Source organism: Heterocephalus glaber, unplaced genomic scaffold (assembly GCF_053883595.1).
Source record: "Heterocephalus glaber isolate CG9 unplaced genomic scaffold, H.glaber_assembly_v1.0 deba00001572, whole genome shotgun sequence".
NCBI classification, from domain to species: Eukaryota; Metazoa; Chordata; class Mammalia; order Rodentia; family Bathyergidae; genus Heterocephalus; species Heterocephalus glaber.
The window spans coordinates 19,670,635-19,696,935 of NW_028258357.1; the positions used below are offsets into that span (position 1 = coordinate 19,670,635).

The window sequence follows — 26,301 nt, forward strand, 5'->3', positions numbered from 1 at the left end:
GGTTAAAATGTGCTTGGCACTGTTCTTGGCGCTCTCCTGTCTAGACTCACCGGGCCAAGAAACTATCACACTGAACCAATTGTGAGCACTGATGTGTGGCTGGTATTTGGCTAGATGGAACTGATGCTGGGCGATATCCTTATCAAGAGACCTTTGGGGGAGATGGTGCATTTCCTGGGGGGGTCCCACGATTTGATAACCAGCACTGCCCTCTTCCCCTCACTCCATACCCTTCTGTCCCCTGTAGGGCACAAAGCCTCCTGTTTCTCTACTGCATCTCCTGCTTTCTGCAGGAAAGCATCTCTTAGCTTGCTAGAGCTGCCTAAGAAAATACCATAGATGGGCAGCCCTTGAACAACAGAAATCTATTTTTTCACAGTTCTAGAGGCAACAAGTCCAAGATCAAGATATCAGCAGGTTGAACTTCTCGTGAAGGCCTCCCTCCTTGGCTGGATGATGACGGTCTCCTTGCTGTGTCTTCCCATGGCCTTCCACCTTGTGCAGCCCTGGTGTCTTCTGTAGGTATACAAATCTCTTCATAAATGTGCCAATCAGAGTGATGAGGGCTCACCCTACCAGACTCACTTAAATCACTTTTAAAGGCCAAACAACATCACAGTCTTGAGATACCGGGGATTAGGATTTCAACATGTGAATTTGGGGAGGACACAATGTAGTCCATCACATTCAAGTTGTTCAGGACAGGTAGAACCCTAATACTCGGTCATTGTGAGGGAGCTCATGGCTCACTGTAGGAGGGCCGTATGGCTCAGGGTCAAATAATTCAAGTACTCTCCCTGGCTTGGCAGGAAGTGGGTTATGAACACAGCATGGGGCTCCAGTGTGGTTTCTGGTGGGGTGGCTTGGGGAGGGGCACCAGGACACTGCAGATGGACAGGCCCTGGTCAGATCCCTTGTGCTAACTGCTTCTTTCCATGTCTGCACCCTCTCTAGACTGCTGTCTTCTGAAGGCACAGACCCCTTCTCTCTGTTTGTGTTTGAATTCCTCAGTGCCTGGCACATAGTTAGCATATTTGTGGAAGAAACAATTCACTTTGATAGCCTTTTCCCTATGCAAAAGTTACTTTCTGTATAGCGAGAGCATCTAGAAGCCTTCGGCCTCCTCCCATCTTGATCTTAAAGAGGCCTGGTCTTTGCCCTTTGATGTGTTCGATGCTTGCAGACATAGGGATAATTTGGTGAAGGGTTACCATACACTGAGCACAATAGGGAAGGTTGGCAAGGTCTCCTGTGAGTCTCATGGAAGCCCTGGATGCTTGGGTCATTTCAGAGCTGCAGCATCCACCTCTCAGAGCGGTGGACTCCCTGGCCCTGTGTCTCACATCTGGTTAGGTGACTGCTGGGCCAGGCTAGAAAGCCAGGTCTCTAGTTACAAAGCAGAGGTCCTTAACCACTGATATTTCATGGCTTCAGACTGGTCCTGCCCCAGCTTTGACAATGCCTGCTGTCTTTCAGAACAGGAGGACAGCCAGTCGTCCTAACTATTTCAATTGAGTGTCCATGGAAAACCTGGAGGCTTGACTCATGAATTAACTGCAAGATAGACATCATTAAGTCAGCAGGACACTTGCTTTATGAAATCCGTACTTAGAACCCATTACACTAGAGAAGAAACTTCCATATACCCCCCGTGTGGTCTTCATTTCTGTTTGTTTCAGCATTTGTTTCTCTATGGGGACTGGCAGGGTGTCTGGATCCACACATGAAGAAGAAAAAAAATCCACAAAGAAAACTGCTTTGTAATTTCTTTGTCAATTAGACTTGAACTATGAGATTTTTCTTTTCCCCTCCATTCTTTTTCTTTTCTGCCTTCATGTTTTTAGCCATTTTAAAAATTGTCTTCGCATTGGTGGTGAAGCTCTGATGCGCTGAAGAGAGTTTGGTATTCAAGATCTAAACACAACAGGGTGACTTGAGGACAGGGTTTCAGCTTTGCTTTTGACTCTCCTTGGTTTTGTGGGTTTAAGTTAATGTTATTTGAAAGTTTTTGTATGTGTGTGGTTGAATATATACTATAACTTGTTCTTTTGTGACAACAAGATTTATACTGGCGGTGTCTCTCATACCACTGGAAACTGGAAGGAAACCTATAATGCAAGGCTCTGAGAGTTTTAAAAAGACAGTAGCCATCGTAGGGCTCTGATGGCTTCAAGCTGCCCTTGAGCCCAGGGACAGGCTAAGCTCCCTCCCGGCGCGCGTGGGAAGGCAGCAAGCACATGGTCTGTCAGATATTTAATATATCACATATGCATTTGGATGCATTCTCCACCTTCTTAATTAAGATTTCTTCAGCAAGACTTCAGTAGAGACAGAAACTAAGCTGATGGAATTGTATTAAATACCAACTCACTTCCCAAGTTTCTTACTGTTTTATTTTTTTCACTTAAGATGACTTGGCTGGAGAGGTGGAGGGATTTGAACAAAGTATAGACGCTGGCATTCCATTTTGTGTATCATTTTGGCTCCAGTGGACGGCTCCCGGTAAAAACGAGCCTGTGAGATGTAGCTGTTTTATGGAAGGGCTAACAATACTAGTCTTTTATAAATCACAAATCCTCTTAACCTCAAACAGTTTGGAGCCACCAACTGTAATCTATAAGGTTTCAACTCACAGAGATTTTATTACTCCTTGGTGCCTTTCAGGCCATTAGGCAAATATTTATATGAAGCTCTCAGCTATTAAGAGATTTAAAATCATTTTGTATGCAACAGAAGCTTCCAGACCATACCCTCTCAGTTAAAGATTTTGATACAGGTTTTGTGCTTTGCCTGTTGGTGAGTACTTTATGTAATTTTGACAGCCATTTGATTGAATTTCTTTGAGACATAATTTGTGCTAGATAAATCCTAGACACCTCTCTCTCTCTCTGTCTCTCTCTCTCTGTCTCTCTCTCTCCTTCTGTCTTTCTTTTATGGGAGAATGGCAAGGTGGACAGATTATCATTACATAATTCTTGCTTTTTCTGCACTCAATGCTTATTCTTTTGAAATTAAACAGGACTCAGTGGCAGTTGTTACTTATTCTCTAGCAAATAGGATCCTTTAGCACAAGCAAGAGTCACACTCTAGGAAACTTGAGCACCAAAGGAATTTCCTGGGAAGATGTAGGTACTTACAATACCAAGGAGGAGGCCAAAGATTTGACGTGATGGATAGAGTGTGAGCTTTTCTAGGGGCTGGGCAGCAGGGGCTTTTAAACAGGCCCACCTGGAAGCTACTGTAGAGTGGGGAAGCCAGAGACCCCCACCTGGGGAACCCCACTTCATTCCCATCACTGATTCTTCAATGGAGACCCACAGCTGTTCCAGAGGTGGACTCTCATTAGCCCAGTGTGGTCACATGTTCCATCTTTGCCCTCAGGACAGTGAAGCAGGTTTATTCAGACACCCACAGGCCCCAGCCATCCATGCAGCAGAGTCTCTCTGAAAGGAAATAGGACATTGTTAAGAAGAAGAACTGGATGTTAGGCAGCCAAGCCCAAATGCCTGCTCCTTGCCTAATTATATGCTTAGGGAAATAAGCAAAATATCCCCTTTTATTCTCAAACTTAATGCAGGAATTCCAAGAGTTTCAATAAATTTATTTTCAAATTAATTTTTTACCTCAGTGAGAGGAATCTGATCATCTCAGATTCAATTTAATGAAACAATTGTGAAATCCTTTGGGTTCAAAGTGGAGAGAGTCCTGGAAACAATACTCTCGATTCAATTCCACACTGTCAGTTGGGCAGTGGGGAGGAAGGAATGGTCCCGGGTTTCCTCGAAGTGCTAATGAAAGGTAGTGGCTGAGCCTGGGCTTCACACTTTTATATGCTTGTTTATTATGAGCTATTTAACTTTTGCAGCTTTATTAAATGCTTTACAGACAGGTTTAGTTCATGTTTAAGTACAGCTTTGTAGGATGGCCACATTTGGCCAAGCAGCCCGACAGACTAGCAGCAATGTTTTGCAAATATTCTGGTAAGCAGTTTCGGGGTAAATTCTGGCTCCCTGTGACATTTTGAGGGGTGGGGTGGGAGTGGTTCTCTTCAGTAGAACTGGGCAGAGCTTGTGATTATGAAGGGAGAGAGAAGGATGGAGAGAAGCAAAGGAGAAGCATGCGTGACATTCTCATTTCTTTTTGATGTAAAAAGTGAAATAAGATACAAATTTCATAGAGTTCTCCTTTGGATCAAAATGAGCTTTAGAATAGGAAACCCTGATGCTAGGAAACCCCTTGAAATACATGTGGCTGTTTTAAATACATTTTACAAAATTAGAAATAATGTTTCACAATATTTTTATTTCACCCTTAAAACAAAACTATATAATGGGTAAAAATAATAATTGCTACCATTAGGCTGTTCTAAGTCTTGTCTTAAGCATTTCACATGCAATATCTCATCTAATCTTTATAAGACTATGAGTAATAATTTTAATTCCATTTTATAAATAAAGGAATTCAGGCTTAGATAAGTTTCTCAAACATCTGACTCTATGTGCAATCTATTTATCACTCTATCATAGAGGTCTCCCTACCTGATAGTCTGATGCTTTGGTCATTCAAGTTATCAGCTGATCTTTGAGACATCTGTTTCTTATTTTTCCACAGACAACATAACTCTTCAGGGCAAGCATTGGGTTAATAGTCACAGAGCTATTTATTGGCACTCTGAAATTGCCCTGTGAATACTTTCTGCTTTTGTCTTACTTTAGGCCATTATGATCCTGGAAAAGAGCACTTATCTCTATATTCTTATTTCTGTTTTGCATCTTTCCTGGGAAATCAAGCTTTGCCCAAATTAACATGGTGAACTTGAACTTGAACTTCTCTCTGCAAAGCAAAAAATCCTTTCTCCTAGCTATTTGGAAATCAAAGTCTCATGCGAGGGATTCGTAAATCCTTGTCCAATTTTTATCAAGAATCCAAATTATGAGTTTTCTCCCCAGTGTTGTTCATGTTGCAATGAATAATTCAGCTAAAATTCCAGTCCTTTGTCTTAGACAGTTTGTCATTGTGTAACATCCCATGTGTTTAGAGGATAACATAACATCAGTCCCATCATTAATCGAGAGCTTACAGTATGTCAGAGGCTGGGCCAGGGACTTTGTAGGTCATTGCATTTCGTTTAATTGTGACTACAGCTCTAGTTTTGAATATTATCCTGCTGCTTTTGCACATGAGGGTGCTGAAGCTCAGAATGTTTCAAAGGCAGACTTGGGTTTCAAGCTTAGGTCTTGGTCTCTGATATCCAGTGGCCTTTACCCTTCTCCATGTAGACTTCAGCAAGATTGAGAAAGGTCCCTGGGAATGTGCCAGCTCTGCTCATAGGAGAAGTTTCCCAAAGTATTATGACATCTCAGTGGGAAAGACACTGTGGAGAGATACTCGTGATGGGTTTGATTTCCTGGGCTTTGATTTATCAATAAAAAATTCCCCCATATGATATTCCTACTCTACTGCCCCTTTTTCCTTCCTAGAGAGCCTGAAAATCCTCTCTTGGTGATTTCAGCCCCTAATGTGAAGTTCAAATAATGTCCCAGGTACATTCAGGACCTGAATGTAGGCATAACTCTTGGTCATTGTTCAACTTGGCATGTGATGTGTGAGGTCACGTGGACATGTAAGCTTAGTTGAAGGAATGTAGGCTTAGCACATGGGCAGGAAGAAAGACATTATGTGGGTTTTGTGTATCTATATGTCTTCCTGTTGGACAGTGTAATCAAAAGTTGTGTATGAGTGTGTCTAAATCCAGTGTGTGTGTATAAGGGGTGATTATGCAATTTCATGTGGATATCTGTGTGTGACCTCTGTGTGTGCAAATCCAGAAGTGAGCATATGTATTAGGGGAATCCCCGTGCTTTAGTGGGAAGGAAGAACTACTGGTATCCAAGTTCCAGGATTAAAGTTCAACTGAGGGAAATGTACAAATTCAAAGAGCTCAAAATCCATCTCTGCAAAGATGAGCAGTTTATACTTCCCCAAGACTAAAGATATGTGATTTCCCATTTAATTAGAAACACACCTCACACTCAACACTAAGCACAGCTGGACATTTGGGTACTGTCTTTAGGTATCACCATTGTCCTGACTGCCCCTGAGATAACTGTGGAGCTGTCTACCCAGCAGCTAATTACTTCTACTTATCTTTCCTGCTTCCTCCAGCATCCATGAACTCTAATGATCATCAAGCCTTTTCATCATATGATTGTGAGTAGAGCAAAGAATGGATAGAGCAAAGAATCAGGTATCAGCTCTGTCGTGGGGAAGGCCACCTACTCTCCCTGCACCTCAGACTCCTAAGCACCTATAAGAATATCTGTCCAATCTACTTTACAAGGTTGTTGTATGAAGTGAATGAAATGATGTGGAACCTGTAGATAATGTAAATTGCAAAACAAACTCCTGTAGATTGTTATTGATGCTGCTGTCATGTGGCTGTCAAATGTGTATATTACTTGGGCTTCTCTGCTGACCAGTTAAATGAAATGAGAATTTATACAAAGGAGCTGCAAGATTTCGGGCTGAGTGCTACTTTCATTATCTTTTGGCAGAGAAATCTATGGGTATATTGTTTTATCTCTGGAACCTTAAAAAGTCCATACCCATGGACTAGGTTTATCATCCTCACTGTATTAACTCAAAGGACTGTTGTGAGGGTTACACGGGATATGAGAGTACTTTGCAACCTTCAAAGTGTTACACAAATGAAGAAAATATTTATTAGTGTTTTCCTTGCAAGCTACTTGAACAATCCATTTTCTTCTTGGCTCATGTGACAAAAGAGAACATTAAGGACCTTGGTCAAAAGTACACATTTTATTTACGACTCTGTCTCTGAAAACATAATTTAACTGCCTGGTGGTCATGGAGCCCAATGTGTCATTGTGAATTAGGATGAAGGCTGGTCGTTTCTCATGCTTCTTCCAGATGATTTGATCATGCGCTACAGGACAGCTGGCCAGTTAATTCATGTTTAAATAATGGCTTTGGGTTGTGTTACCACCTGGAGTGTTTCTGTTTTTATTTCTATAAGCATAATCACTAGACATGAAGTAATTGCTCTGTAGATGTTTATGGAGTTCTTGCCTAATTCTAGGTAGAAGCTAAACTTACAGAGATAAAAACTATGTTGTCTCTGGGTACAAGGAGCACTGTGGCTCATCAGGAAACAGACACGTTTTTAAAAACAGTTGCAGAAGGTGCATGTACAGGTGCCAGTGGGCACACGGGGACTGAGAGGAGGAGAGTCCAGGTCTGTCCAGGTGTTGTAGTTTTGATGGAGCCGAGACTGGCAGTCTGAGTATGCGGATTCCATGGGGACACAAAGTGGGAGAGGGGAGAGAGTCCAGGCAGGGGAGGAGCCCAGGTAAGGCAGGTGTGCAAATGTGAGCATGCACTGGACATACTGGAATCTCAAGTACCCTGCTATGCCCAGTTAGGGCATGTGTGAGGAGCTAGCAGGAGCATTTCTCCTAAGGATGGGTGAAGTCAGGACCAATTTATTTATTATGGAATTGGAATTCCAGACTAACAAATATGAATTCTTTCTTGATTTCAGGGATAAAGCGGCCTAGGAAGATAAATGAGATGATGAAATTCATATTTTAAAAAGTCGAATTCAAACCATGATCAAATATTTGCTATACACCGTGTGAAGCTCTGATAGATTAAAGATAAAATATCTTAAGCATCTTAATCTTTGGGAATTAGTAACAGAGGGTATGTTGGGAACTATAGTTTTTTTTTCTTCCTTGATTGGTGTAGAATTCACTTCCCAGTCTATTAGAGGAACACCAAACAAAGACCTTATAGGCAATAATATTTGGGTAAGAATTTATTCATGTCAATTCGTTTTCCATCTTTAGTATTTTAATGGGGGTCATCCTGGGTGTGGACAAGTGAAACCCCAGTCCTGTTATTGGCCAACATTAATTATGGATAGCTCTTCTTTTCAGAAGAAAAGAGAGACTCTGAGAGGTATAAAAATACACTCTCTTAAAGAGAAATCCTTTAGGCCCATGAAAACTTAAGGGCAGGAAAAAAGGGAATAAATTTCTGAGGTTTGAAAAATGAAGATGATTATTTCAAAAATTATTTTTAATAAGAACCAGAAGAATATTTAATAAGATGCAAGTAGACACAGGCTTTGAAAGATAAAGGCAGAGACTCATGAGAAGGGAACATTCTGAAACAAAAATATGAAGGGACAACAAGTCAAGCAGAAAAAGGAACTAGATGAGCTTGGGAAGAAGCAGCAGCTAGGTGAGCTCATTTCTCAGGGTCTGTCTCATTTTCTCCATTCTCAGACTGAGAAAAGGACACGTGATTTTCTTTGCTCACTATACATTGGGTCCAGGCTGGACACATGACCAAAGCTGAGCCAATCAATTTCTTCTAAAAATGTGAAATAAAGACACACAAATACTCTGTAGGCTTAGGTAAAGCTGAGAAGAGAGGACAAGTAGAGTCACCTTAGCAGCCCTCTTCATTTCTGTCCATGGAGAAATACAGACCTGAATTGCAGAGAGAATAGAATTAAGAAGCTGAATAAAGGAGAGCAATGACAGGAGACCACAGGGTTTGGAGAAAGGCAGAGAGAGAGAAAGCAGCTATCTTGGTCCCTGATTGCTTTCCAGTTCCTCATTCCGGTCTCCCATGAGGCCTCCCTAGACTTCCTGGCTTTGGGTTCTATGAATTACATTTGTATTATTTTTAAAACATTCCACTTCTGGCTCACCCTAATTTGAATGGGATACTATTATTTGCAACCCAATGGTCCTTGCCCAAGAGAGAAGGATTGCAAAAAACACTAAAAACAAAACAAAACAAAAAAACCAGTAGCAGTGTAGACTTTTGTTTTGAAAGTCAACTGGAGACTAGCTTCTATGTAGCATTTCTTGATTTCCCACAAAACAAAACATATAAATTAAAGGATTTAAAAAATTTGCAATAACATTGAAAATTGAGGTTCGTTGTCAACCTAATTCCAGAACCAGGAGAGTTGATTTTCAATACTTTTCTGGTTTGACCTCTAAATGGCATTCATCCCTGTGGAACAGTCCCTCTGAGGCTCTTTCTTTCTTTGGCTCCCAGGACTATTTTCTTTCCATAACTTCCATTCCTTTCCAGCTTTGTTTTGCTCTATTTTCCTTGCTCCTTCTTCTTTACTTGACCCTTTATTGGTTTAACATTGTTCCTGGGTTTTCTCGTCTCTCTCTGCCCAGGTGGTGCATGTACAGGCACAGTTTCTGTTCTTATTCGGAAGCTGATATTTTAAGATCTGTATGCTTAGCCCATAGATCCTAAGTGTACAAACATCTTCTACAGATACCTCTACTGGGATGTTGCAATAGCAGCTCATATGAAACTGAAATTACCCTCTTTCTAGTCAAATCTCTTTCTCCTTCAAAAAAAGTCTTACCTTTGGGCTGGGGATTTAGCTCAGGGGCACTACACCTGCCTGACAAGCTCAAGGTCCTGAGTTCAATCCTCGGTATTGAAAAAAAAATTCTTCGCTTCTCTATCTACCCAGTCATTGCAACTGGAAACTTGGGAACTATCCTGGAATGCTCCCAGTGTCATTTCCTTAATATCCATTCAGTTGCCAAGTCTAGTTGTAAAGACTGCACAGAGAAAGCCCAAGCCCTCCACTGATGGTTGCTTTATCACCAGGAACCTCTAGGGTTTATCTCCCTCCCACGTGCATTGTGTCCTGCACAAGCCTGACAAAATATTATATATTAGTCTGTGTTTGCAATCCCTGTGTAGAGCTGGTACATGTACAAACAAATCTTAATTCCTTTTTCCATCCGCTTTCCCTCTATCTCTTGATCTCCTTCTCCTTTGAGAAAGCTCTCTTGCTACTTCCTATTATCTCTCTTTTATTTTGCTCTTCATTTATAGTTTGGATCTGCCTTACAAGAGAAACCATGCCACATTTAAGCTTGTGCATCTGATAATTTATTTTACTTAACACTCAAAGTGCATCCATTTTTCTACAAACAACTCAAGTTCTTTATGGCAGAATAGTACTCCATTGTGTATAAATTCCACATTTTATTTCTTCATTCATCTATTGAATGCCGTATGGGCTGCTTCCAAGATTTAGCTATATGCATGGATCACTGTAATATGACATCTTTAACTTTTGGGGGGAAGATACTGAGTTAGGTGGAATGGAATTTCTAGTCTTAGTTTTTGAGGAATCTCCACACTGATTTCATTAATGGTTGCACTAGTTTACATTCCCACCAACAATGTAGAAGCGGCGGATCAGACAGGTGATGAAATAAAGAACTCTAGTAACAGTGAGTGGTGGGAATTAGAGTTAATTAATTAATTAATTCAGTGGTGCTGGGTATTGAGCACAAGGTCTTGTACGTGCTAGCTAGGCAAGCACTCTACCACCAAACTGCACTTCCAGCTGGGGAAATTTAAAGCAGCCCTAAGGGATGTGGTTCCCTTCTATATCCTTATCTTGCAATCACTTAAAACAATGCTCCTCAAGAGTGGTTCCAGTCAGCGCTGGGGATGGACAGTTGGCCAACTGTCAGCCCTGGGATAAGCGCAGGAGCGCAGAGCATTTATCGCACTGTGTCTTGCTCAGATGGAGCTTAGAGGTGAGTGTACTTACACCACCAGAACAGTGTGCAGATCGCATCTCTCTGTGGATCACTCTTTGGGCACCCCTGCCCAGGTGGGGCATCCTCCACATTATGCTTTAAACAGCTAATTAGCCTCAGAGAGTTGTGACATGGGCTGCTGCCTTTAGAAAAGATAGGCAGTGATGAAAATGGATGGATATGAGATTAACAGAACTGAATAACATAAGGGGATGTGATAAAACTCATGGAAAATAAAAGAGAATCAGTTCTAAAAGGAAATAATGAGATCAAGTAGCTAGAACTAATATCCAATAACCTTGAAATCCACATCAGGGGCATAAGAGAGCAGAATTAATGTTACACAAAATTCAGTAAGTAGCATGAAAGATAAATCCTAGCTGTTGTAGAATGCAGGGGAAAAATTCAAAGAAGTATAAAAATGGAGAGAAGATGACAGATGTAAGGCCCAAACCAGAGAACAACCAACCGAGCAAGTAAGCCAACCAACAAAACCGGTTCTTTCTGAAGAAGAAAAGAGAACAGTACCACTCGAATAGCATTGTCAATGAAAAATGTAAGATAAAACAGTTGTGACTGAGGTGCGGAGAGGGATATGTGAAGCTCTCGAAGGTTTACTCCATTCCAGCGGAAAAGCAGTGAAGAGAGAATTCCACTTACATTCATTTGGGCAAGATTTCTGGGCTCAAAGAATAAAGAAAGTCTACTGGGAATTCAGGGAGAACAAGCAAAAATAGGGTTCATTCTACTTCTTAGAAATGAATTCAGTGTTTACAGAGTTTTGAGTTTTGAGGGAGGAAAAATAACTACGAACCAAGGATATCATATACAACCAAGCTATCTTACTTCTTCTTGTAGGTACTAATGTGCTAAAATGTGGCAGAATTAACTTATTTTGAAAATATCTATGTTTCCTATGTGGCAGCCATTTTAGATGCAATGCTAAACAAGACAGATACATAGAAAACTGAGAAAAGGTAGCTTTCTTGAAAAATGTGCTTGAAATCATTCTCTAACCCACTGAGTAATGAAGCAAAACAAAAGTGGTAAAGTAACAGTTTAAATATTTTAGACCTAAGAATCGAAGCTAGTGGTTGTAGCACACAGATATGACTGAACTATAATGAATGTGGCTATAGAACTCAATATAAATTTTATTTTTTAATGGAAAATAACATGGACAATAGTAGAAATAATTTGGATTTTAAATCTAAGATTATTTTAACAAAGATCACAAAATGAGAGCTAAATGGGAAAAAATTAGAAGATCAAAAAGATACTTTCTGATTCTTAAGTTTAGAATCATCTTTGAAAGTCTTACAAGTAGCATCTTTTATAATTAATATAAAAGCTTCAAAATGTCTTAGTAGAGAATGACAGATCATATATGTTAGTTTTAGCAAAAAGAAACCATAGGCAAATTTGCCTTATTAAAATGCAGATTCCCAAACTGCTTTTTAGTAATGTCTAATTATTTGGTTTTGGATAAGGAACACATTGTACACAAATTAAAAGGTTAAAAGCAAAATTATAAGCCTTGATGTTACAAATTCAGTGAGAAAGGAACAAAATATTTTAATATTAATATCAAAACCAAATGTAAGGAAAAACATTGTACATGACAACTTATTTTTCATATCTGTAGAGATGTACCCATTATGAATTGTGTCTCAGTGAGTATTAATAATTCGGATTAGACAGGGCAAAAACAACTAGGAGTACAAATAAAATGGTAAAATCTTCATCTTTCAGCCTAAACTCAGAAAAGTAAGATAAAAACTGTAATTAGATATTGAAATAATAAAAATGACATCTTAAAACAGGAAAAGGGTTGAAAGTATAGCTCAGTGGGAGAGCATGTGCTTAGTATATGGGAAGCTCTGGATTCAATCCTCAGCACTAGAAATAAGTAAATAAATAAAATAGAAAGGAAAATTTTTCTTGAACCAAAGCCCAATCCATTGAAGAAAAATGAGAATGGAGATACCAGAAAGAATTCCGGATGTTTTTACCAGAAGCCACGTACTGCCAAGGACCCATCCTAGAAAGCCACAAGTCATAAGGAAGATAGTGTGTCTTGGGACACAGTGATGAGAATTCCGTTGCAAAAGATGAACTCATAAGCAAACAGCGCTAAACCCATGAGAAATGACTACCTGGCCACAGGGTCACAGCAAGCTCACAAAGACAGGAGCTCTCATCTTAGGAAATAGCATTAGGAAATCAGACAGAAAAAGACACTGAATAAAATAATATGTTAGTAACCTTAAGCAGGTAGGGGAAGAAATCTTGAAATAAGGACAGGAGTTTGTAAAATAAGAACAAGTGGACATAAGCAAGCAAATAACTACAGCCTATTAGAAATGTTGAGAGAAATATGTATATATATGTATACTTAGGTGAATGTTTATATGTGCATATGTATGAAGTGTAATCTAAAATATGCTGAATGTTTGAATTTATAAAATTATTAGAATAAAAGACACATTGACATTAATGCTCCTCAAAATACTCACCCCTTGCTTTGAACATATTTATCCCATCATTCTTGTCACTCTCTGAAGCACCTCTGGAGTCCTGTTCCGTGAGTGTCTTTAGTTGGACTCTCATGTGGTCACCTCGATGTCCATTTTGAATTGATTCAAAATGTTTCCCTTTAATGGTCATTTTGACTTTGGGAAAGAGCCAGAATTGTACAGTGTTGGAGCCAGTGAATAAGGTGGATGAGGATGCGCTATTTTTATGAGCCTGCCTTTCTGATGTTGGATGGCACTGAGCAGCAGGGTTCACCTTATTGATAATTACTCCTTGTAAAGACACTTACAAAAGAGGACTTCCTGAACCGCTTCAGAAATGATAGAATAATTGCATTTGGAGTATTGTGACAGGGATTAATGCCAATGTATCTTTGCTGCAATAAAAATTTTAATTTGAATATCAACCATATATTTTGATCACCCCTTGTATGTGCATATGTATTTAAATATAAAATTTATTAGATAGAGAAAATGTCATTTTGGATAGAGTTGTAGAAAAAACAAATAAGCCAAAAAGATTGACAGAAGAATTCTTTTCAAAACCACATAATACAGCAAAAGAGGTTGAAAAGAAGACAGAAAGATATATAAGGGCAAGGCACAAAAGTTCCAATACTCATCTAATAGAAGTATCATAAATACAGAATAGTTTAAATGGAGGAGAGATAACCATTGAAGAACTTAACAAGGAAAATCCAAAAAAAAAGAAAACAACCCTTAGATTGTTGCAAAGAAAAGGCGAAAGGTAGAAAAGTAATTCTTAATAGTTATAAGAGAGAATGTCGGGTTATAAGCAATGGAGTGCATACCAGTTTAAAATACTTTTTCATCAACAATATTGGAATTAAAGACGAGAAAATACCTTGAAACACTTGAGAAAAAAACACCATTGAATCTGGAATCTTATACTTGGGCAAACTTTCATTCCATAGTTGATGATGAAATAAAGACTTTTGAAACAAAAAAGATAAATCAAGTAGGGATGCTCTCGGGGAGGGGGAATGACAAGGCAGTTTAGCAAGAGGAAAGGTCACTCCAGGGAAACAGTGACTCAATGATGAAAACAGCTCGGACATTCCAAATTTCACTGTAGAAAGGAGCTGTTTGAGAAATTTTTGAAGGTGTAACAAAAGCGACATTTGAGAATTTAGAAGTGGAGATAGGTGAGTAGCTAAAAGAAATAAATGTTTAGATAGAATTGTATATTAAGTTTCTTTTTTCATCTGGGATGGGGAAAAAGACTGGTTAGTTCTACACTGTTTTGAAAAATATACGTTCAAAGACTAAAAGAATAAAGATCAGCATTTGATGAAGTGAAACAGAACGTATAACTAAAGCAGGAGAGGAAAAATGGAACAAAAATGTGCAGAATCCAACTAAATGCTCAAGAGATACGAAAAAATGAGATAGTAAGAGAAAAACATAAAATTATAAGAATACATGAAAAGTTATCAGCACCAAAATATACAGCAGTTGGTCTTACACATTTAATAAGAATGACCAAATACTATTATTGCTATTTGAATTCAACAAAGAGTAATAATACAGCTTTTAATCAGTCATGGACAAGGAAAAAGATGATTTTATTCTGCTAAAAAGAGAAACCTTACAAAGAATGATATTGAATGAACCATACTTATTGACTACAGTAATCTAAATCTTAGGTTAACAACAAAAACATAAATTTCCGGGGCCGGGGATTTAGCTCAGTGGTTCCGCCACCTGCCTCGCAAGCGCAAAGACCTGAGTTCAATCCCCGGTACCAAAAAAAAAAAGAAAAAGAAAACAAATAAAAACATAACTTTCCAAAAAACTGGATATTTTGAAATTAAAACCAACAAAACCACGTCAATTTAATTCATGAACTTAATGGAAATAACAAATGTTTAGTTAGAATTGAATTAAAGTTGTAGGATAGTAACCACACTGGTACTTTAAGAGATACTTGTATTTTTAAGTGGTTTATTAGAAAATTGAAAGTTTAAAAGTAAATTAGTTTTTCTGTTTAGGAAGCTGGGGCAGAGCAATAGAGAGGAAAAAATCAAGAGAAAAGAAAAATTAAATTAGAAAAATGACCCATGTTATGATTTATATCTAAAAGGTCCCCACAAAGTCATGTATGTTCAATGGTGGGGATTTTAGAAGGTGCACTGTACTCATCAGTGGACTGACCCATGGATGAGTTTAGATCTGACTGTGCTAGTAGGAAGTGGGGCCTGGTTGGAAGAGTGGGTTAATGGAGGTATGACCTGGAAGTGTATATTCTTGTTCTAATTCTGCCTTCCTGGCTGCCATGGGACGAGGAGCTTTTCTCTGCTATGCCCTTCCACCATGCTGCCCCTGCTTTGGAGCCAGCCAGTCATGGACTAAACCCCCTGAAACAGTGAGCCAAATTAAACTTCTCCTCTTTTAAGTTGTGCCTGTCAAGTACTGTGTCTCAGAGATGGGAAAATTGCTAATACAATCAACAAAACTAGGAACTGGTTCTTTTAAAAGTCCTATTAAAGAAGTAATACTATGGAAAAACAAAAGAAAGAACAAGGAGAATGAAAGCATAAATAAACAGTATTTAAAACAAAAATAGAATCATAACCATCAATGCTTTAAAAATAAAAATTACAGAAATAACATTGTACAAAAAAATTTGAAACATAAATAAGGAAAATATTTTAAGGAAAACATAAGTTGTCAAAATGAGCCCAACACCTCAGGCCAATAAACATAAAAGATATGGAATCAGAAGCCAGGAATTTTTCCCACACAAAGGTACCTGGTCCAGCTGACTTTATGGGTGAATTCCAGCAAATCTTTAATGAACAGATAATTCCCATTGGATGCAAACTCTTCCAAACAATATAAAAAAGGTGGGAAGCCAGTCACACTATTTTGTAAAGTTAGCTTCACAATGATATCAAAATGAGACTCTGTTCATATGTTAGATTTAGTCTATAACTTTCTTTTTGGAATAATTTTATAGCTTATAGCTTTAGATAGCTTATAGTTTTTCTTGTTGATGTGTTTGAGAACTTTCTTCCTATTGTTCAAATTAGTTATTGCTGCTTCAAGGAAAATTTGAAATTTTCTAAATGACTATGAGATCATTTGATAGAAAGGGACTTTGTCTTTCAAGGAATTTAGTTTTATGCTTGATTTCAACAGTTGTCTCAGACTTTTTGTTTACAGCAATTTATGCAGTGTAGACATACACTCTGAATTATGAGTATTTATTTGGAAAAGTTAGGAGAAACAGTCTCTGAGGTCCCAATCATCATACATCAAGTTCTCTTTCATCTTTCTACATTTTGCAGATACCTTCTGTATGTAAGTGATGAGGAGCTACACAGATGTTAGACATTATAGGAATGGTCACCCTGGGATGACAGGTTTGAGAAATAGCTCTGTCTCTAATCCCAAGGAAATATGTTTTCCCTTTGTAGTTTCTTCTGTCTATCTATGTTTCTGAGATCACTGCTGGAAGGAGAACCAGCATTTGAATTGCTACATTCTTCTTTTTTTTTTTTTGGTACCCGGGATCGAACTTGGGTCTTGCACTTGCGTAGCAGGCGGCAAAACCACTGAGCTAAATCCCCGGCCCTGAATTGCTACATTCACTGCTCATGAGTTAGTGGGAATTGAAATGGCTCTGGCTGGGGACACACATACTCCCAGAGCTATTACTGCTTTTTCTTGCCTCTTATTGGCATTTATTTTCCCATAAACTTGTGGTTACAAGTGGTGAAGTAGCACTGGATATCCATACAAGGTGGTAGAAAGAACACATAATACCAGTCCTGGCTTCAAATCATGACTCTCTTGTTTCCTTGTTCCATGATTTCAGGTTAGTTATACTGTACCCCCCTATTAGTGAGATGGGATTACTAAAACTTTAGAACACAGGGTTGTTAGGGAGACTATATTGTGTAACATGTACAACACTATTTAGTAAAGCTTCTGTTTTATATATATATATATATGTATATATATATACACACACATATATATGTATATATATACACACATATATATGTATATATATACACACACATATATATGTATGTATATATATACACACATATATATATGTATGTATATATATACATACATATATATATGTATATATATATACACATATATATATATGTATATATATAGCTGGTACTTCATATATATGGGTTCCCTTCCCATATAAACACTTTATAGGCAAGCACGACCCCATATTACCTGATCATACTGTCCTTTTATAAAAATTTGTTTTGGATTTCAAACAGTGTATTTACAAATGAATTTTAGAATTGTAAACCACTGGGAGGTGTCTATAAAGTACTAGCACTGTGGGAGTCAAAAAATTGAAAACAATTAATAACCTCCATCTTCTTTGGTGCAGGAGCTTAGTTTTTATTTAATGCCCACTAAACAATAGATATTCACTTATTTGAAAAACACAGACTTATGTACGTATGATTACTAACAAAATAAGAAAAATGTGTATTAGTCAGCTTTCCCATCATTTGGAAAAAATTCCAAACAACTACAACTTAAAGGAGGAGAAGTTTAATTTGGCTCACAGTTTTGGGGAATTCAGTCCATGGTCAGCTGGATCTAAGGCAGAACCATCATGGTGGAAGGGTATGGCAGAATAAAGATGCTCACCTCATGGCAGCTATAGAAGCAGAAAAAGAGACAGGAGGAGCCAGAGGCAGGAATATATCCTTCCAACTCATGTGCTCAGTGACCCACCTCCAACCAGGCCCCATGCCGTAATAACATATTCAATCATAAACTCATTAATGGACTAATCCACTGAGTAATATACTGCCCCCATGATCCAATCACCTTCTGAAAGCCCCAGGTCTGAACACATGAGACTTCGGGGGTATATTTTTTATCTAAATCATAACAACATGACTGAGTACTTCTTGGTTTACAAAGAACATTCACTTTCACAATTTATTTGTGTTTGTATCAAAGCCCAGGGAGTAAGTCCAGCAAAATATTATTATCCCCATTTTATGCTTAAGAAAACTAATACTGAAAATTTTTCAAGGACTGCTGGAAGACAACTGTTAGAATTTGGAACTAGGGTTTGCTGGTTCTTTTTGCACAACCTTGTTAACTTTCCTGATAGCATCTTGTGCTTTGGGAGTGTGTGGACCAAATAGGAAAAGGATTGGAAGGTCATTTGAGAATAATTTGGCAATCTCCTGCAAGATTGAAAATATGCGAAGTCCATAACCTAGCAACTCTGCCTCTAGGTATATACCCTAGAGGATCCCTCCACAGGTGCACAAGGACACAAGAACAAGAATGTTGATTGCAGCATCTTTTGGTAATAGCAAAATTGGAAGCGACTAAAGGGCCATTTGTAGGGGAATAAATAAATAAACTCCATTCTCTTCATATGATGAAGTGTTATATAACGGTTAAACTAAAGGATTAGTTCTCAGAAATGTGATCTTGAATGAAAACAGAAAATTTAGAGTGATACATACATTTTGATAATATTTATACAACATTTTAAAACGTGGAATGTTAGATACTGTTTCCAAACATATATTTGTTATAAAATGGAGAAACAGCAATTAGAAGAATGCATATCCATTTCAGTGTGGTGCTTGCTTCTGAGAAGGAAATGGGGGCGTGATAAGGGGAAAGAAAAGAGGATCTCACCTTTATTGTAATATTCTCATTCTACTTTTAAATGTAAAAATAAGAAATAAATGTGGAAAATGTTAATATTTGCTCATTTCTGCTATTGGCACATGGATGCATATCATTACTTCTTTTTTAATGTATAATTTGAGATTTTCAAAATTAAAAAGAGAAAAAATTTATTTAGAATATAGAGCAGTGATTAAGAACATGAGTTTCAAAACTAGACCTGGTTTGGGCAAATTCTGTCAATTTTAAATGCCATTAAAGTGAATTACATCTCCATACTGCAGGCCTTCTCAGTGCCTTTAATGTGCTGATGTATACTTTGACTCTTTAGGAGGAGCATATAATATTCAGAATTTCCTAAATTTATTTGACTATAGAATGACTACTTCTAAGACACGATAAAGGCTCCCTTTATATAAAATATATAGTTAAGGGATAATTGAATGATCATTTGCCTTCAGTCAGGAAAAGATAGTCCTTAATCTCCCTCTGATTTAATCAGACTTCTGTGTTTTTCTTACTCCTCCTATTTCTAAATTCCATTCTTTGTAAAGGCAGGGCATCTATCCCCTTTCTTTGTATTTCTCAGCAAAGGGGCTGTTAAGAAGACAAATTTTCTGAGTAGCCTAGAGCATCATAGAATCAATATGATCTCTCTTTTAAGGCCAACATGGTTCATTTTATATGAGAAATTTCCAAGATCCTTTTTAAAATTCTGTTTATATTTTGGTATCCTTCATCACATCTAGCTTTGGGCAGTATCTATGAACGTCTGGGCACAGCATTAAATCCATTTCCCTCTCAGTTCCTCCAAAATTGACTTGTATTCAGTGATCATGTTTCCTGTGAACACAAAGATCCACTGGTGGCCTTAAAGTCCCCTGAGAGGACCATCAGCTATGACTCACACAACACCATCTCAGAAGATGCCACCCATGTCTCATGTATGCCCACCAGCCCATAGGCTCTGGAAGGCTATGCCACTGAGTGTAAACTCCAGTGTGGCCAATGCGAATTAGCTCACTTTGTCCCTGTCTAAACTGTTCTGACATCTGAAAGACTAAAGGTCATCGAACCTATTAGGTTAACAGATGTCGTGTGCTGTCTTGTGTCACTCTAGCTTGTGAATTCCAAGAAGTACAATTTTTTTTTCACATCTCAACATTTCATATTGGAATGCATCTTTAGCTGTTGGGATCCTACAGTTCACCACCAGCAACAGCTTTTTTTCACATTCTAATGTTACTAGGAAACAGTGTGTTGCTTTTGAGAGCTTGAGAGATTCTTACATGTGATTACAAATAATATTTGTCATCAGCCCCATCTCTCCAGCCAGATCCTCAAGGCCAGGAGTTCTTCCTTTGTATTCCTTCGATCTTGCCTGCAGTGGTCCACGCCAATCAGGGACAGCAGCCAATGTGTCACTTACTGAAAGGAACATGGTGGGCGTAGAGTCATAGACTCAGCTCAACACCACCCCTTGTTAGCTAATAGACTTTGGAAATGCCTTAACCTTTCGTGGTCCCAGTATTCTCCAGACTCAGCAGTGATACTTCCTGCCCTGTCCACTGCCTAGAGCAACCCTGGAGATCCAGCGGGATCTTCGTGTGAAGTACTTTGTACCAAGTGGCACGCAAGGCACCCACACATTGCTCAGTGTCACCATTGGGTTGGCAAGCTGTTCCCTTTACAAAAACTAAGTTGTTTAAGGATAGAATTTCCACAATTCCAGTGAACTTGTTTTGTTTTATTCAAGGCTGACGTATTTCTGATATAATGCTTGTCTTAGCCTTGAATGTCACACTCGGCTTGGGTTTGAAGCAAATTGGGAATTAAGGGTGTTATTCCCAGTCCTGCTTCTGACCTTGGTCTCCATTTGACCTTGTATAAATTCAGCTTTCCTGGAGGGCGGGCTGTCCAGACAGAGAGCATTTAGCTGTGGTTTACCTTGGAATTGAAACATTCCCCCCAGTGATTTATGTCTCTGACATGGTCTCATTTTCTATAACCCCAAATAAAGCTTCGTTTGTTTCCCTTGGCTTCTTCGAAATCACCAGAGTGACTGACTCCATATATTTAAGCTTTGCAAAACTCCCCAGGATGTATCCCCTTCTAGGTACCAAGCCAGTTCTGCTTTGTTGATTAGCTTGGTGATCTTTAGATTTCTCTGGAGACTTTGACCTTGTGTTCTCATGGTGAAATGAGCCAAAGCTGACAGAAAATATAAATTGATCTTTATAACTGAGGCCCCTGTATTGATGTCCTAGAAGTTGATCTCTCACTCAGCTTTAGATCTTTCGGTAGTGACCTGCAAGTTGCAGTACGACCTGCAGAGTCGGGTGTGGAGGGCCACTGTGACCTCCAGGCCAAGTGTTATACCCATGGAGGATGTGTAATTAACCCCCAAATGCCAACTGCTCTGTTACAAAACACATTCTGGAACCTTTTGTCTTTTAAATTAACTGGTTGGGTCAGCCGTAAACCAACAATCATGTTTCTCTTTGTACCAATCAACTCACGTACTATTTTCATTGAGCCCCTTCCTTAATCAGTGCGTTGGTGTAGGAGACAAGCAAAGGATGAATCCTAATCTTTGCCTTCCAGGAAATTCCAGTTTTATTGGAGGAACTTAACCTCAGGAGACAAATACATTATACATTAATGGAACTGAGGCTTAGTGTACAGAGAACTGCGGAACTTCCGAGCATATGAAAGCCCAATCTGACCCTGTAGACAATGGGTGAAAAAATAGAATTATGCTTTGGCAAAATCTATGAACGTGCTTCAAATGAGTTACGACAGTTAATATTGCTTGGAGTTCATGTCTACTTTTGGGTGAGTGGCTTTTTCCTGGGGCAGCTCAATGATGGAAAAGGGATGAGAAAATCAGAGAATGTGAATCCTTGTGATTGCTCCCCAGCACTGGACAGCTGTCTACAGATAATGCATGCTGCTAATGTTTTGGATTTTTACTAAAATGTTGAGACAGTTGAATGACCCAGGACAATGAAGGGGAGAATGATTAACAATTTGGCTCTCATCTCTGCAGTCTTTGAGCTAATATCACTCAATTCTTGGATTATCTGTCCTTTGAAAATCCAGATCCATTTGTGCTCCGGCTTCTTCTGAGATCCTTAGCACACTGTGATGGAGTCCAACACGACCACCTTCAAAGGCCACATCCTTGTTTTATTTTGGATGACTTTCCTACTCCCAGCCCAAATCCATTGCTGATGTGTTGGAAGGTGTCTTGCTCACATTCTTCTGGATTAAATGGGATTTAAATGTGATCATGCAGGTAGTTTGCCTTTAATTGGAGAGAGCATGGGGCCATCTGTATATGCTCAAGAGTGACAGTCAACTTAAAAGCACTTCACATCACCCTTTTCTTTCTTGTTGATTTTTCTGAGGCTTTTTAAAAATTATCTTGGAATGCTTTGAGGAGGCTCATTCCTTCCCTCAAATGTCAAGCTCTTTCCTCAAATCAGCATTTCTGGTATTTTCTTTGTTGGGGGGGGCGGTGAATGTAATTCAGAACTGTGTCTATACAATTGAGTGAGGTAGAGAATTTCAGATAATTCAACAGGAAATGATGTTTGCTCTCAATTATCCAAATAGTTTAGGTGAATGGGTCAAAAGGGCTTTTGTCTGAAATCATCTGGGTCAATAACTCAGTTCTCCACACTACTTTGCATAAACAATGGATGTATATATCTTTTTAAAGGGTTGTTAATCACTTTTAAAAATCAGCATTAGGGGTTTAATTCTTTTTTATTCCAGTTTGTTTCATGGAGAAAGAAAACCCAGCAAAGCATCCTGTGTCCCCTCTTTACCCCATTATATTCTCAGAAGCAGCTGCTGTTGCCTTGGCCACAATACAACATTTATTTGCTGATTTTGGGACATTAATGTCCAAACTTGGCTGAGCTGCAGGAATCCTGAACTTCTTGGAATACAAGGCTACAAGCCATGGGTCATGAGCCTGTGAGGCACCTGTGAGTGTGCCTCTCTTAATAGTCTGAAGCAGAGAGCCCTCCATTCCCACCAACTGAGTCTTATGCCCAGGAGACAATGGTGGTCTTCAAGTTCAGCTGAGATGCAAAGATTAAGGTTGGGACACACAGCTCCCATGGAGCAAGGCCCCTTCTAAACATCTCCAAAGGTCTAGGGACTCACCTTCTACACAGCTCATTTGTCTGACCAGCTTTGGTACCCAACTCGGAAAAAAGTGAAGCAGTCCAGACCAGATGAACATTTCTGGAGTCCTTCATTCTTGGGCGTTCTGACCCAAACTCAATCCATTCCCAAACACTTCCTTCATTACTTTAGGAGAAAGTTGCTTTCTATGCCTCCTGCCTGGGGCATCTGCCATAGTTCAACCTTCCACCATCCTGAGAGCCATGGCAAAGAACAGGAGAACGCTAACAGTGCTGCAATGGGAGGTGCCACGTCTACGACTTTAGTCTCTCAAGTTTCATGGCTCATGATCCAAACATTCCTCTGTGCTCTGTGGCCCTTGCTGACCGTTCCCATCTTATCACTTGCCACTCTTTGCCTTATACTGTATCTTCCGGCAGTTCCAAGCCATCTGAAGTCCTTATGCTCTCCAAACAAAAGCGTATTCTTTCGTGTTTCTCTGTAAGTGTTCCTTCTTCTTGAAGTGTCCTTTTCCCAGTAGCCGTTCATTACTCCCATTCTCCACTCCCTTCACCCACGGTAGTTTTTAAGAGGTATCATTTCCCCAAGAAAGACCTCCCTGAGACCCTTCCATGCAGCCTTGCTCCTGCCACTGGATGTGCACACACTGCATGTCTTCACACTTGTCTAGTTGTGCGCGTGTCTCTCCAGTTAGATTATGAGCTCCTTTAACACAGATGCTGAGTTTCTTTTGTGTTTTTTTTCTTCATGCTTGATTCAGAGACTGGCACACAGTGCATATTCAAAATAAATGCTGAGTAAATTGAATGAATAAATAGAAGAGACTCTGCATGGGTAGGGGATGACGCTTTTTGCTTGAAGTTGTATTTAATGGTGAGCACAGAATAAACCACATAATCATAACAGTCCTGTTCTAATTGAACAACTATGACCTGATAAGTGTTTCCAACATGTGTAACCCTTGCAATAAGACTACTACAAGCTAGGTACAAAGATTATCCCTGTTAAAAGTTAAGGGGAGGGCCAGGGATTTAGCTCAGTGGCCCCATGCCTGCCTCACAAGCACAAGGTCCTGAGTTTGATCTGCGGTACTGAAATAAAAAAGTTAAGGGGATGTTTATTATGAGAATTATAATGGTAATAATTAAAATCTAAAATTATTAAAAGGCAACTTCTCAAGAGAGAAGCTAAGCAATTTTCTTAAGGCCACACACGGTCATAAAAAGTAGAGCTTGGGATTACTAACCAATGCCAATGTAATGGGCTTAATCAATGACATCTTATTTTTTGGAGATGGGTACAGAAACTGGCCATGTTGGCTGTCAAATAAAATCCCCCCAAATGTAATTAGACTTCGGATTACTCTATTGGGAAAACTCTAAAAGCAGTAGAATAAAAAAAAATTTCATTCAGCCTGGGTCTGGCAGCGTCTGTACGCACATGAACTCCAAAGGCAGGAACAGCTTGTTAATTTGGCATCTAACTACCAGAAATTTCTATTAACAATTATTGCTGGGAAGAGTAATTGATGTATAATGATGGCCCCAGGGTATTATGTGGTCATGAAGTACCTTCTGGATCATCAAAGAAAATTGAAATCATGTTCATTCTAAGCCTAGCACTAAATTTGTTTTATTGTCTTTGAAGATTTTGATGTTATAATCTCTGAATAACTTCTATAAACTTAACTATATTAAATCCTTTAAGGGCCAGAAAACCCTCTTAGAGAGAAGTTTTATTATAATTTCAAGCCTGATTATTTCCCTCTAAAAGATATGTCAGTGTGATGTAATTTCTGAAATGCAAATGCATGAGAAAAATATTAACTTATTGTATCTTTTGGCAATTATGTACTTTTCAATTAATGGACATCATTTTATAAATATTTACCAAGCAGGTACCTGTGCTGGGTACTGTACTGGGTACTGAACTGGGTACTGAAGTTGCAGGGGTGCTGAAGACATGCCCAATCCCTTCCCTTCTACAATGAGGTGATCCATGATACATTCTGATGCTAAAGAAATTAATTCTGATTCTCAAAGACTAATACTAGTGTGGATGATTCTATGACTTCAAGGCCGAATTAAGTAAATGCTAGAAGTGAATCAACAGCCGAATGTAGAAGGAACAGCAAATGGATATCCTTCAAGGGGTAATACATTGGCGGTGTTTGCAGTCTGTGGGGAGCCTGCTGAGGTCCCTTCTGCACTTCAGAAAAAGTATTGTGCCTGACTTTTACTGTCCAGTGATGGTGTTGGACGAGGAATGGCAATCCTGTTAGAATAACTGCATTTGCCACCTACTTGGGAAAATGGAAAGCCATCAACCGGTAAATCAATGAACATTTATTGATCATCTTCTATCACTTGGATAAAAAATATTGTCATCAAGGTTGGTACCATAAGAAAATGAAGAGGGGCATTATATTAGGCCTTGTTCTCACACTGTATCTGGGAGGAAGCCTACTCAGGGCAGTCAGTGGCAGGGCAGACCAATGATGAAATGAAATCCAGGCTTTTCTTTAGGTATCAGGCTTTGATGTATGAAGTGTTAGCTTCCTGTAGGACAATTCAAGGACACATTTGGATAGCCAGATAGAGCTCTCTAATCATCCCCCAAAGTCCTGGGGACCAGACACAATCAGGGCTTTGGGGAAAAAAGCCCAACAGCCTGGAACCATCATCCAAGCTGGTCCTGAGCAGAACGGGGGCCAAGCAGAGAGGAGAGGTGTGGCTGCGAATTAGGGTTGGGGTCTCCAGTTCCTTCCTGCTAAGAGCCTCAAGTCAAGGGTCCAAAGCTTGCATTGGCTCTGGCTGTGGATTGGCAGCTTGCTCGCTTAGAGCATGCAGAGCTGGTATTTGTTTGCTTTAAGTTTTCTCAAAGACATATTTAATAGGCAGATGTAAACCTTTATGTTCTCCTTCCAACAGCTCTTGGATCCCCTCACTCCTTGATGCCTGAACCCTTTTCCCAGGGTGTCCTCCAGCAGTGTAGTCTTTGCTTTGCTGAAAGAGCAGGGCCTTTGGCTTGCCTGCTTTCCCACCTCCCTGCCAGTTATTACGTCTGTTTTCTGGAAACGGCTCACTCCAGCTTGTTTACTTATAATGGGCCTTATGGTCAGCTGCAAACTTCGTTTGCAGTCTTTTTGGGTAACGTTTATTGTTTTCATCTGATTAAGAAAAAAATATGTGCCAATGGTTGAAAATTTGGAAAATACAGTGAAATATAAAAATAAAAATTCAAGTCACTCATAATTTTATCACCCAGAGTTAATCACTGTTAATATTTGGAAAATTTTTTCAGGCTTTTAAAAATCTATGCAA

The 26,301-nt window shown here is 39.1% G+C and overlaps 1 long non-coding RNA gene across 2 annotated transcripts in view; it reads left to right on the forward strand.

The window, feature by feature from the left end:
• LOC110349180 (uncharacterized) overlaps positions 1-26,301 on the forward strand; it is a 101,502-nt gene that overhangs the window by 52,950 nt on the left and 22,251 nt on the right. For both annotated transcript variants that reach the window (XR_015443565.1, XR_015443564.1), the window contains exon 4: positions 380-518. This is a non-coding gene — a long non-coding RNA (uncharacterized LOC110349180). The remainder of the gene's footprint in view (positions 1-379; positions 519-26,301) is intronic.